The 14,227-nt window shown below is 43.0% G+C and overlaps 1 protein-coding gene and 1 pseudogene across 2 annotated transcripts in view; one reads left to right on the top strand and one right to left on the bottom strand.

The window, feature by feature from the left end:
* Positions 1 to 14,227, bottom strand: part of PGGT1B (protein geranylgeranyltransferase type I subunit beta) — a 315,684-nt gene that overhangs the window by 203,690 nt on the left and 97,767 nt on the right. The gene's annotated exons all lie outside the window — the stretch shown is intronic.
* Positions 11,091 to 12,906, top strand: LOC144819508 (uncharacterized; annotated as a pseudogene).

The following is a 14,227-nucleotide window of genomic DNA, read 5'->3' as shown; positions in this document are numbered from 1 at the left end:
TATTTGAAAATGCATTATTGTATCCTTTTTTGTGAAATGCTGGGCATGCAAAAGTGAACAATCCAAGAGTTAGATCAGTTTCCACGAATTCCATGGGAACTAGAGTCACGTTCGAGGTTAACGTCAACATCTGTAACTCTGTAAGTTTAGGAGCTTAGATGTGGTACTGTGAGGTAGTCAAACAAACCAACATTTACGGACTACATAAGAAGACTCAATCTCGCCATTATGAAGTTTTGTTGACCTAATACACAGTCCAACTAAATTTGTGGGGAACCGTATAACAGTTGTTGGAAGAAACAACCTTCAAAGGTGCGGTTAATCGGCTAACACGTCATGGATCAGACAAAACAATCATATAATCGGACTTAGAAAAAACTATGCTAAGGCAGTCAGGAACACCATAAGGAGAGAAGGCACTTGCTCCATTGATGGTAGAAAGATTTGCTGCATGACAGAGGAGGACTCTAATATGGTCAGCTTCCCTCTTTGATGGGTCAGGACACCAGAATATTGCTGAGCAAGCAAATAAAGACAATAATAGATATATTGGGCATGCTTGCCTGACAGTGCTTGCCAGATTGGTAGATAAGAAGGCCTTGAAGGACTGGGCTCAGAATGGTGGTTGACACCAAAGCATAGCTAATGCCTCCATTGTGACAGAAGGAAGTTTCTTATGATGCTAGATGCCAAAATAACTTGCAGATCATCAGAAGAGGATGTCAGAGACACCAGAACTAAGATACTTTGAAACCAGTTTCACAAGGAACATGCTAAATATGTAAGCATCTTTGAATCACTAGAAACGGTGCAAAGTTACATCAAGAGACTGATTTGCAAGTATCAAATTTCACTGCAGCAGAAATGGCTGGCAGAAAAGTACAGGTCCACTGTGAATTCTTGGCCGCAAGACCCAGGGACCAGTCAAACTTCTTCCACAAAGAGCTTTTTAGGGCGTGGGAAGAGATGCTGAGCGCGGATTCCACCAGGCCACTCAATCAGGAAAGTCACATTTTGTTTTTTATTCAAAAGAGCATATTGCAGGTGTCTTGCTCCCGAGGTTGAAAATGTGGAGGCAACGGGTATCTATTGGTGCTCCTGAGTGCACAGAGTTCATGATCGTGGTGGTGCTTTGAGAGGTGAGCTGGTCCCAGGTGGTTAGCAGGCAGTCGTGTTTTGCCTCTGAGGGAAAGATGAGGCTAAGGATGTCAACTGTGGTAGTTTGGGATGTAAAGTTCTTGTAAATGTCAGATTAGGTTGTGGAAGAAGCCCGCCAGGGTGTGGCAGACCTCCTGGGAGGGGGTGATGATGTAGACAAGAATCTGGGGTATTGGCAGTGAATGCCTTTCACTTGGAATGCCAGTCACACCATGTGACATGCTCAGTGGTGGTCCTTCACTTAATCTATACTTCCATACTAACTCAGTCTTTTGCAGGATCCTGACATGAGACATCACAAAGGATTTTTTTCAAAAGCGTCTTATTGTTTTTTTATATGTTTAACCTTCTGCATACATAGCGTGTCAATAGTTTGGTTGAAACATCACAAAGTTGATAGGGAGCTTATTAACAAATTGTGTTCTATAGGAATCAAGAAAGCCCACAATTCAGAATTACTATTACTGCTGGGTTGTCAGACTTGTATCATGTTAATATCTCTAGATAACCAACAGAACTTAATAAAGTCGGACTACCATAAAGACAAATGGCGGAGTGTGAATAGAGCACCTATCTATTTTGGATCTGCCATTGTCAGTCACATCTGAAAACGATCCTGGAACCTGACATCATTCAGAGTTTTTCGACATTCATACTGAAAGAAGACAAAGGCAGAGAAACTTTACCTAAACACAAAAATGTTGCTTCTTCAAGAGTAGACTACTGGGCAAGCAGTCAATACTTTAAGACTAGGCATCTTTATCATCTCCATGGATTATTAATAGATAAAGGAAAGTTAAACAAAGCAAACATTGAGACGGCAGTATTCAAATATATAAATGATTCAAATTTATTTGAGAAGGAATGATATGGATAACAGGAAATCTTGTACGTGTCTTAATGGACTACGTACAATTAAGTTTGAGACCAGCGGCAGTTTTAACATCTAAGACTACATCTTCCACCAAACTTTTTGTATACTTAGTTTATTTAATTGATAGAGAAATACACTAAAGAAGAGCAGACAGCTTATCTGAACATGTCTCAATTGAGCTTTAAATAATTCTTTTTTTTATGTTTAATAAGCTTTATTAAGTAAGTAATAATTACATAAGAGTAGAAAGCTATTTACATTTTAGTAATAATAAGGGAGAGAGGGGAGGGAAAGGAGAAAATGAGAAGTACTACAGTTCTAAAATTAAAGATCATGTGAATGAATTTTAAACATGTTAAAACTAAGCAGATAAATAAACATATTATACGACTTGACCCAATGTTATCATAACTATCTTATAGTATCCTATCTATACTTATCTTATCCAAGAGACAGGTAGAAAAATTCTAAAACATGAGAAATGCAAACAATGATCAAGGTGAGAGAAAATTGTAGAGGCGAAGAGACAATGAACAAAATATCTATGGAGGATAAAAATTCTCAGTATGCTTACGTGAAACTTGAAGTGAACATTTAGACAAGTAATTGGTTAAAGATAACCAACAAAGGTCCCTATTTACATAAGGTTTAACAGAAGAGGCAAAAGCAATGTCTAACCTGTGATAGTGACAAACATTGTTCCACCAGGCCTTCACTGAAAGTTTAACAGAGCATTTCCAATTGAGTGAGATTTGCTGGACAGCTAAAGCCAACATCAAATCAAATAAACCCTTATCATGTAAGGACAAACCCAATGAATCTGATAGGCTGCCTAGGAAAAGAGTTATGTTTGATAATGAAATGTGTAAATTGAAAATAAAAGAGAGGTATTTCCAAACATCTTTGCAGAAGGAAACAACAGCGGGGTAAAAGAAAAGAAGGTGCATCAGATAAGCTAAGGGGATTGGCATGACCAGCAAGCATCATCATTAGAGTGTGTAAATTTAGCTACAGATGAAGGGGTATAGTATAATCTATGATAGAGAAAGAATAAAGATTGAGTAGCGTAAGCAAATATAGAAATCTTCAAACACCTACACCATGGTTTGTTCCAGAAATCTATGCTCCAAACACAACCCAGATCCGCCTCCCAAGCAGCCTCGATCTTGGACTTAGGGCAAACAGGATCTGGGGAAAGAAGACATTTATAAAGCAAAGAAACCTTGGGACAAGCATGCAAAAGTGTGAGACTGGATGACCAACAGCTGCCTGAAATTCAACGCCGAGAAGACACAAGTCCTCGTCCTTGGAACCCCGCCATTACCATGGGACAACACCTGGTGGCCGACCGCCCTCGGGAGCCCACCTACCCCCTCAGACCACGTCAAGAACCTGCGGATCATCCTCGACTCCTCTCTCACCATGAACCTACAGGTCAACGCAGTCACATCCAGCTGCTTCAACACCCTCCGCATACTCCGTTAGACCTTCAAATGGATCCCCCCCATGTCAAGGAAGGCAGTGACCCACGTACTCATCACCAACAGACTGGACTATGGACACGCACTCTACACCGGCATCAACAAGTCCCTACTCCGCAAACTACAGACCATACAGAACACCGCAGCCAGACTCTTTCCTCAGCATCCCCCGACAAGAACACATCAGCCAACAGCTACGAAGACTCCACTGGCTCTCATTAGAGAAAAGAATCACCTTCAATATCCTCACCCACGCCTACAAATGCCTACACAACAACGGACCCGAATACCTCAACGATAGAATCAACTTCCATGAACCCAAAAGAAATCTCTGATCCTCCAACCTCGCACTGGCAGAAACCGAGCACATCCACAGAGCCAGAGAAGGCGGAAGATCCTTATCTCACATTGCAGCCAAGACATGGAACTAGCTACCAGCAGACATCAGACATGCACCCTCCCTGATACCTTCAGAAAGACCCTCAAGACCTGGCTCTTTGGCTAAAACTGACCAGCTGACCCCCCCTCACCCCCCCAGCGCCTTGAGAGCCTCACGGGTGAGTAGCGTGCTTACAACCCCCTGATTGATTGATTGATTATAGGGTCAGCTGAGGCAGAGGGTATATTGGAAAGTAGCGAGTAAAAAACATCCAAGATGATTGCAATAAGGACAGAAATTTTGTGCCAGAATGAGGGCATTTAAAAGTGACTTGAAACTGAGGGAAAGCGCATGGGGAAAACCATCAAACAGATCCTGAACCCAAATAATTCCTTTATCCCTTCAGGATTACCGTCTTATTACCCTTAATAACAGACCCCAAAAAAGGGGTCTGTTATTAAGGGTAATAAGATGGTTATACCAAAGAGGAGATCGAAGGAAAGTAGCCCTAGAAATAATCTCCAATTGAAAGTGTGGTTTTAATAACGAACAAGTGTGCTTAAATAACAGAAGTGAAGCAATATTAACTTTGGTCGAAAAAGAAAGGATTTCCTTGAAGGAGAATGGTGCGAGTAAGTAACGTTCAATTGAAACCCATAACGGTGTAAAAGTGGAAAATTCGGAAAGGAGCCATTTAGAAGCTAGCCTAAGACAAAAGGCCTTATGGTAGATGTGAAAATCAGGACAATTTACTCCTCCCACAGATTTGGTTTTACGAAGATATGATAAGGGGAGTCCAGATTTTTTATTATTCCATAACACTTAGAGAGAAGGGAATCAATTTAAAAATATATATATATTAGGGATGTGAATGGGAATCATAGAAAGAAAAGAGCTTCAAAGAATTCTATAGGGTCAGATTTTCACAAAACATATCACTAAAGAAACTACCACTTCAAGTGGGCTAGTTAACTTTCGTGGTAACTAATTAATGTCCTATTCGATATTTGTAGGATTGTTGTGGCATCAGAGACTACACCACTGCAGGGCAACGAATAGAATGAGGGCAAAATTGCTTCTGCTCTCATGTTACTTGACTGCTTGGAATGTGAAAGCTGTCCTGTATAACTTATTACAGTTAAAACCATGCTCTCACAAAAACACTTATTATGAAAGATACCATCTTACTCTACCTAATTGTGGACAAGCAGGTTCTCTATGATAAGGTCCTTAGGGTCTCAAAGAAATGCTTCTCTGTGGAAGAAGTAGTTTCATATAACTGACAGAACAGAACATGATCTATATTGTTACTTTGTTTCTAGTTCCCAGACAAGTGCCTCGTGAAATATGAGATAAGGGCTCTTCTTACGCCCACAATGTGTTGATAATTGTCTTCAATAGACCTCATCATATAGTGGCTACATTGTTGGGTATGCAGGCAGGCATGAATGTCTTGAAGTATGGAATGCAATCACTTCTTAGAGTTATGCCTTTCTAGCTGAAAGCAAGTTATAGGACATGCTGAATATGGGTTGGGGGTATGCATATAATGTACTGCTTGTATTCCCATAAAGGCTGCATTTACCTAACCAGTGAAAAAAAATCTTGATTTAGTTAAAGACACGTTTGCAGGTATTACATCCGTCTCTAGAAACAATCTTCAGGAGAGGATCTGATAGAGATCCTAGATTAAGCTAAAACAGTTCATGCTCTTAATACTCCTGTTCTTCAACAAATGTTGGTAGGCCGAATAACATTTTCTTAACTACATGGCTGCACACTGACTACCACATTGTAGATATTTATTGGTATTCCCTTACGTTTTTTGCACTTTAGGAAATTATAGTAAGGATAGTCTTCGTACATGTTTCTACACTTTCTGAAAAACACCGTTTTTTAAAGCCGGACTCGTATTAAACTGATTTAAATATCTTTTTGCAATACATATCTACATACTTTTTTTGTGTGCTTAATGTTGCACTACAGATTTTACATAAAACCCGTCATGTTTACAAAGATGCAGTCTCTTTCATATGAAAGTGCCCAACACCAAGGGTTTAAGTGGTTTGTTGGAAGGATGATAATGTGACCAGGTATGATTAGGAATAAAGTACCCCTGATGTACATTTTAAGGATATTGCAAGTCAACTCAGAGTTTCATGACCTTATAAAGAACTCTGCCTTCTGCCTCGTTCCTCTACATGGTCATGAAACTCCTATGTGACTTGCAATATCATTATAATGTACAGCAGTGGTTACTTTATCTCATATATAATGTATGCTGAACATTTTCTAAGCCTTCGACAATACTGGTATGACTTAGAGGCCATGAATCGTATTAACAGTTTATGTATTTGGTGCGTTTGCTTAGCTTAAGTGCATTATGTCTGCTTTATTTCAATGAAGCTGATGGAAAGTTTTGTGCGGGCAAAGTAGCCACATTGGCTCTTTTGTTCCAAAATAAGCATGGGCGAGCCAAGAGAGGCTTGAGACAAACGTCAGGTTCAGGCTCAGCCCTCAAGATTGGGGACTGGCCCTTAAATAATCAAGCCAATCACCTAAGGCAATGCCTCCCTTGCTCCCTGGCAAAGTTTTTATAAGACAAAAACAGCTAAACACAGGACAGCGGAGCAGTCATATGACGCAAAAGCATGGCTTTTTGTTTGAAATATTTCCATGGAAACTGGAGTTCAAAAGTAATTTAACAAAATGTCAATCTTAAACAGTGCTGCACTTTCCATATGTCTCACTGAAGAGCTGTAACATGAGTAGGACACTGCGTGTGAGCTCAAAACCTATTTATCTTTATTTTATTAGATCTTTGATTGCCGTCTTGGAGATGTTAAGCCACTCCTAAAATTGGTCAATTAAACCATGTGAGCCAGTTACAGCAACATTAAACAAGCAATGCAATCGGTCTAGTATCTGCGAAAGTTAAAACAATTGGCATTGTAAATGATAATGTTTTACTTCTGTTTTGTAGTGGAGTAACATAACTGGTATTGGTGAACTAAGTTTGAGTTTTGAGTTTGATTAACCGTCCTGTGCTTTATGCCCATTAAATATTTTTTTCCTATGAACGGGTATTGTGCAGAAGGTTCATAAAACCCCCCAAAAATATAAAGAAGCAAAAACAGAGACAGTGAAGTCACCCACTTGCTGGTTAGGAAGAACGGGGGCTGCAGAGGGACATAGGAGGGCTTGAACTGGAGTGAGAAACAGATGCAAATGCCGACAGACAGCTTACAGATTGCACAGTGCGCGCTAGAGTGTTATAATAAGGCAGTCCGGAATTCGGTTAAAACCGAATCTGCCCGACAATACACTACCGGTGTGAAAATCAGCTGACAAGGTTTAACCCGAGTGTCACCGATTTTCATTGTTATTGCACCACTTGGCCACTTGATGGAGCCAAAGCATTCGAAGAAAAGCTCCAATTTAGGCCGAGAACAAAGCAGTTTGGCATGTGTGTCACCCCCATTAAATTCGGGGAGACACATTGGTTGGCAAGGTTGGTGGGTGGGGCCAGGTCCCATTGAAAATGCTGTCCGCACTTTGTCTGGCCCCACACACCGAAGCACACCGCAGCACATTCCAGTCCCGCACGACGACAAGAAGACGACCAGAGGACGACAGCCAGTACTGCAAATGCTCTAAGGCCCAGCTGGTAAGTGAAAGTGTGTGTTTTGTCGCACTTTAAAATTGCTACAGAATCGTCAGCTTTGATGCCCCCTGTACCTTACAAGCAGGGGCAGAATAGCGGAGGGAGGACAGGGTTGGCCTTTTGTTAAAACGTGCCTGGGTGTAAATTACAGCGCCGCCTCTGCAGGCTCACCTCCTCATTTTAAATGTGTTATTTGATGGGTTCAGCAGGGCCCTGCCGCCCCTCTCACCCCGTGCTGAGCATAACAACCCACGCGCCGATGCAGAAGTCACCAGCGCCACACCAGCGAGTGTTTGTTGCAGGGACTTGGCATGTGTAGAGGGCTACAGGCGTCATTGTTATTTTTATTTCTTTGTGCATTTGCACTCGCATTAAGAGGTATGATTGCTGGCATGCGGGGACACAAAACGCAGAGGTATCAGAGCGCTTTACATGAGCGCCAGAGTGCAGGGGGCGAAGGCAGACAAGAGAATGGGGAGCCGAGGTGTGAAAGGCCAAAGGGCCAGAGAAACACCAGGCCCCCTGCCTGACTCACGTGGGGGGGGGAGGAGCTAATGTGTTTTGGGGTCCGTTTAACTGCAGCCGCACCAGAGTACTTCACGGGTCTGTACAAGACCATTTTACTTGTTGAGGCTTTCTTGTTTTTCACCCCTTCTTAGAATGGGGAGCTTAGCGCCATCAGACAGTCAATTTTGCACAGTTAAAATGTGCTTCGGTGTAAATGAATGTCGCGAGGCCAACGGATGCAGCGACTGCACGCATGTCCTTGCTGAAGCCCCAAAGTGTCCCCACTCGTTCATCGTCTTGGTGGTATTAATTAGCCGCTGGGACTCAGGGTTATTATTTTCAGATACGAAAGCTGGGTCCAGTAATGCGAAAACATTTCCTAGCATAAGAGAGCGCACAGGTTTTCTATATGTTGCTTCGAGAAGTTAGTATAAAACAGTCACATTCACATGCTTGATATGTTTGCCTATTTCACAGCTGCATCTTCAAATACATTAGAGGGCCCCTCCCACACCGTGCAATTGCACAGGCTGGGGCAGAGACAGGAGTGGGTATGGAAAATCAAAGAATAGAGCACTCCATGGCATCCTGCGATTAGTCTCACACAGTGTAAGAGAATGTTGCAGGCGATATACACCTGTGTTCCCCTCATCTTGCCAGTGCAGGTCATTATTATTCGGTAGTGAGGGAGCGCTGCATGCGTGGCATTCCTTGTTTAATAAAAAAAGAGGGGGAAAAGCAAACTCCCCTTGTAGAATGAAGATACGGGTGTAGTTACTAGCAGACTATTGCATCCTCTGTATGAGGACTGTGTTTGACCCTATGGCTCAGGTAAATCCCGGCAGGTCCACCCATTCTGACATCCTTCTGAGGTCGATAAATGAGGACCACCATTAAGTTGGCCATCAATAGACTTTTGTGTTTCAGCCAGGGGACACCTTCGGGGGAAAGCGTGCACAAATGCACATGATCGATCCCCTGCATGGTCTCCGTTCCCCCTTCTGTTTAAGGACTGGAACACATACAGAAAGAGCATCTGCCAGACAAAGCGCTGCGATAGCAAAGTACGGTCTCAAGCGCTAGGTAAAACACATTGTAGCGAATGTCCAATTCCATTGAGTTTTACATTTTTAAAACGGATCTCCCCCAACTCATGAGAGTTGTGTACCTTGGTTGAAGCAGTGGTGGTGATTGTGTGCAGTGCGCTCTGACCAATCTATTCTGTATTGTTTGCCTTGTATTTCATATTTTGCTGATGTTCGCACTTTCTTAGTGCATTTGCACTCGCATTTAGGGGTATGATTGCTGGCATGCGGGGACACAAAAACGCAGAGGTATCAGAGTGCTTTACATGAGCGCCAGAGTGCAGGGGGCGAAGGCAGACAAGAGAATGGGGAGCCGAGGTGTGAAAGGCCAAAGGGCCAGAGAAACACCAGGCCCCCTGCCTGACTCACGTGGGGGGGAGAGGAGCTAATGTGTTTTGGCGTCTGTTTAACTGCAGCCGCACCCGAGTACTTCACGGGTCTGTACAAGACCATTTTACTTGTTGAGGCTTTCTTGTTTTTCACCCCTTCTTAGAATGGGGAGCTTAGCGCCACCAGACAGTCAATTTTGCACAGTTAAAACGTGCCTCGGTGTAAATTACAGCGCCTCTGCAGGCTCACCGCCTTATTTTAAATGTGTTATTTGATGGGTTCAGCAGGGCCCTGCCGCCCCTCTCACCCCGTGCTGAGCATAACAACCCACGCGCCGATGCAGCAGTCACCAGCGCCACACCAGCGAGTGTTTGTTGCAGGGACTTGGCAACTATATGTAGAGGTGTCATTGTTATTTTTATTTCAGTGCCATGTCCTTGCAGTAAAAAAAAAATGTGCTCAGAACAGTCTTTTGATATCCAACTGGGCACTCTGGACTTCTATTTCCTCTACTCGCATTGGGGTCCATGGCAGCCTTGCTCCCTCTGCCCGCAGCCCCCCCCCCCACCCACCCTCGCGCTCCAACAGGTCTCTTATCCAACTGTGGGGTGCAGAAGGTCTCCTCCCACCCGTGAGTCTTCGACAGTGCTCCTGCCCAGCACTGTGTATGTCTCACGCCTCCTTTCCAGTGGCACTGCTAATCACAGAGGGGAGGGTTTTATATAGCGCACACAAAACCCGGAGGTATCAGAGCGCTTTACATGAGCACCATTTGCGATACAACCACTTCTGATATTGTTTAGTGCAACACAGAGTGCAGGGGGTGAAGACAGACAAGAGAATCGGGAGCTGAGCTGTGAAAGGCCAAAGGCCAGAGAAACACCAGGCCCCCTGCCAGACTCACATGGGGGGGGGGGTGAGGAGCTATTGTGTTCTGGCATCTGTCTTACTGCAATCGCACCTGAGTACTTCACAGGTCTGAACAAGAACATTTTACTTAACAAGGCTTTCTTGATTTCACCCCTTCTTTGAACCGCTGCATCTCCATTATGCCAATTGCTGGAAGAATCTACCCCTCCACCCCGAAATTTGACTGTAGTTGCGCGTCTGGGAGCTATGTAAGTATATTTACGCCACTGGTCGTTATTACTGTTGAACTGTATTTGAATGTTTCATACTGGACACATATGGATTCAACATTCCCCTTTCATTAAGCTGAACATTCTCCTGACAATAGGTTACCTGACCTGCATCTGAATATACATTGCATTCCTTTGCAATTTTATAAAGCGTGAAATTGGCCTGAGGGCTTTCGACCACCAAGTATTAATCACTTTTAGGCAAGCTGGAGGTTAGCTAATTTGCATACATCCAGAAACTAATTCTTTTTTTTAAAGCATGATGGTTAATAAGCATTTAGGGTACCTAGGATACAGATTTTTAAAGTTTTAAATCAAAAGCTAAAGATAAAATGGATCCTTATGCTATGCCTCAAATATGTGTTCTTCAATTTCACCAATTGGTTGGCAGCCTGTTCAGTGGCATCATTTTCTCAACAGTACACAACCGGTTTCTAAGTGTCTTTTTTATGATCTACTTTGCGCAGAACAGAATGCCCCGCAGAATAAAGACGGCAGAAGATTATGTGCTGGAAAACAAAGATTTCATGGTTGAAGAAGTGCGTGGGCAAAAGATGTTAATTTGCAGGTTTTGCAGAGTGACTGTCCCAATAGTAAGTGGGAAAACTGCAAGCCGAATTGCTGAACATCTTGTCACCAAGACCCACTTGAAATTGAAAGAGCCACCTAATAGCGACAGCCTTTGCCAGATGTCTCTTGCTGAGACAATGACCCGCTTCAAAAGAAAACGTGAGGAAGAAAAGGATGTGGCACATGAATTTGTACGTGCCCTAGTGCAATCTGGAACCAGCTTACACCAAGCTGATGGACCGATTGGGAATCTATTCCGCAAGCGTGCACCAGCATTCAAAACATTACCAAAACCAACACAAATGTATGAGAAATACCTACCAGAGGTGTTCCTTGCAGATATTGAACATATTTCCGAGTTACTGCAAGGTGATGTTAAGATCTCTGTTACCATTGATGAAACCCCAGAGATGCGTGGCGACCCAGCAGTGGCAGTGCTAATCACATTTTGTGATGCAAAAAATGGATGGCACAGACGTACCATCATGGCAGATCTGGATGTACTGGAAACATGCAATGCAGTGTCACTTGGAATGCTGCTGCAGAGAGTTCTTACCAAGTTTAGCAAAGATTGGGGAGATATTGTTTGTATTTGCAGCGATTCAGCTACGTATATGAAAAAGTTATGTGATGACCTGTCAAAAGCAATACCTGAGCTGAAGTGTTTCCCTGTGAGAGATCCTTGCCACTTGCTAGATGGTATGCTGAAAGCAGCATTACAATCTTCTGAGCTGATGAAGAATGCTATTGATTTTGTAGTACATTCAGGCGCACTGTTTCGTTATGCGCGGGAACTCAAACGCAAATATTTCTCATTTTGTGTTTTGTGTGGCAGCAAAGAAAGAGTCATCCCAACTGTGTCATTTAGTAGGTGGTTCTCAGTACTAGAGGCCGTGAATGCAATATTATCTATGTGGCGACCCCTTACTGAATTTTTGCTTAGTGATGATGCAAAAGGCAAGAAATGTGAGGATCTTCGGGTGCATATTGATAGTGATGTCAAGAAAAAGTACACTGTACTGCATCCTTAGATTTTTACAGGAAAACATGACTGCTGTAGTGGACATAATAAAAAAACTAGAGTCAGAAAACACCCTTGTCTACCAAGTGTTCAGTATAATTGGTGTTGATGTCAAACATCTCCTCGAGAGTAGGCTAGACGACACTTTTAGTGACTTTGGCACGGCAACATGTTCCCTGTTAGAATGCTTGCCACTTGGGAAGCAAAGAAGTGTTGAAGACCAATTCAGGAAATTTTATTTTACCATGCATGAGAAATGGCTAGCTATGATGCATAGAAATGTCCCTTCACCAACCATGGCGTTTAAAGTCAATGAAGCCTCACTTTGGTACGCTGCACAAGTGTTAGATCCATTCCGTAAAGGAGAATTTTCTCCGGACTTTTCAAAGTACAGCTTCATTTTTGACCGCTTTAATACCTCTGAGGGCATGTGCAGCCAGTTCAACGCGTATGTTGCAGAACCTGTCCCAGAGAATGTCAACCTTGAGGTGCACCAGTACTGGCATGGGAAGCTACGTCAGTGGCCAGAGTTGGCAAGTTGTGTACTGGCTGTTTTGGCGTTGCCAGTCTCAAGTGCCAATGTTGAGAGGGCATTTTCACAAATAAAAGTGTACATGGGAAGGAAAGAGAGAGCACGAATGACTAAAGAATCTCTGAAGAAATATTGTATGGTGTACTACAATAAATTTGACTTGTGAAAATGTATTTGGACTTCATATACACGTACATGCACTGTCTATATGCCATGCATCAATGAAGAAAGCCAGCAATAATAAAAGCAAAGCGTTTCATAAACACCGGAAAAACACAGTTTCAGTTGTTTTTTATGGCGCGAAAATTAGATATCACTGAAAAGCACTGTTTTTTCCAGGTATTGAAATCACTGGAAAACACTGACAAAACACCACCAGAATTTACCCAAAATAGAAACTGAAAACAGGAATGCCTAGTTATAATCAATCAATCATAATCAATCAATCAATCAGGGTTTGTAAAGCGCGACTACTCATCCGTGAGGGTCTCAAGGCGCGGTATAAGGATGACATTCTGATAAAAAGAGCTTTTTTTTTTAAAAAAAAGCAACAATCAAAGGATGCCGATGACCACGAGGTTACACACTACAAACTGAAGGAGGGCGGAGTATGTTGTGAAAACATGCATTCAGCGGTTCAGGAGAAACCTCAGAATAAAGGTGATGGTAATCGTGGAGTCTCTCTGTAAGGCAGGGGGGTCCCTGAAATAATATGTGACTGGCAGGGATGGAAGATAAGTGCCTTGTTGAAAAGATGGCGTTCTTGGTCTTCACATTTAGGGAAAGGAGAAAGAAAAAAAAAAAAGAGGCGCTGGATATGGATGCTTTAGTCCCAATAATGATGCCTTTAAATGAAAGGCCTGCCTGATGTAGCAGATTCAGCGGTTAGTAGGTCGGAAAGAGGCACTCGGCTCGGAGATGTGCCTATTTAGACATCTGTGCTGCAGTATTGGGTGCCAGATCATAGAGCTGTGCTAGGATGGGGAAGAAAATGTACCTTGTCTTCTCTCAGACTCACCTAATCTTCTCGCGCTGGGTGCCCTTTACCGGCACCTGGCTCGCCCAGGACATACACAACCAGAGGCTTTATGACAGAGCTTAGGACACAACGAAGACTAGGAGGAATGCAGGACAGCGAGCCGAGGACATTGTAGAACATGCAGAGGCTGGTGAAAGGCAGCACGGTACACCCGGCCTCCGAGGAGCCAGGAATCCAGAGGAAGAATAGAAACCGGCAGTGTGAAGGGCTATAGACATAGAAGTCTGCCATCGGTACACTGCTTCGAGTCTGCCACCGTGGTGCGGAACTAAGTAAAGTTAGGATAGGAAGTCTGATACAAATATGTTACCTTTCCACCACTTGTTACTATGTGTCACCACATATTTTTCAAAAGACAGTAGATTGAAATTAATTCATAATAAAAACCACTGTTTTAAAATTGAAGATGGCCGACACCTTTCAAATGTCTATTAACCACATCGCTGCG

The sequence above is a fragment of the Lissotriton helveticus genome, chromosome 2_1, assembly GCF_964261635.1.
Source record: "Lissotriton helveticus chromosome 2_1, aLisHel1.1, whole genome shotgun sequence".
Lineage (NCBI taxonomy): Eukaryota > Metazoa > Chordata > Amphibia > Caudata > Salamandridae > Lissotriton > Lissotriton helveticus.
Note: the sequence above shows the minus strand (reverse complement) of the source record. Positions and strands in the feature narration are given on the sequence as shown.